The sequence below is a fragment of the Dendropsophus ebraccatus genome, chromosome 2 (assembly GCF_027789765.1).
Source record: "Dendropsophus ebraccatus isolate aDenEbr1 chromosome 2, aDenEbr1.pat, whole genome shotgun sequence".
Classification (NCBI taxonomy): Eukaryota; Metazoa; Chordata; class Amphibia; order Anura; family Hylidae; genus Dendropsophus; species Dendropsophus ebraccatus.
The window spans coordinates 216,216,996-216,217,417 of NC_091455.1; positions in this window are offsets into that span (position 1 = coordinate 216,216,996).

Below are 422 nucleotides of genomic sequence, written 5' to 3' on the forward strand. Positions count from 1 at the left end.
AAAACCAGAAATGTGGGATGTGAACCTGGGACCCCAATACTGTAAGGCAGCGGTACTAACTGAGCCACCAAACTAGCTGGTGTTGGCCTTTCCAGTCAGTATCCAACTAAATTTACAAGCACAAAGACATGACAAGGGAAATCCCAAGGGCGGGTCTCCATCCACAGACAGCTGTTTCAGGGTGTTGCCCCTCATCAGTGTGCAACAGGATTCTAGGTGCCTAGTAGATCAATACAGCAAACCGATGACTGATCTCAGGGAGACCGGCCACAGAAGACGCTGCCGGTTACATCGCTCAGTACAGTGAAATCCTTTAGTCAGAGGCACAATGTGTTCTTGTCATCGGCGGGGTCTCTGAAGCGAGACCCCTGACTACCAGCTTGTGTCTCCAGGGTATACGGCACTCTCACATTGTAGGTGCA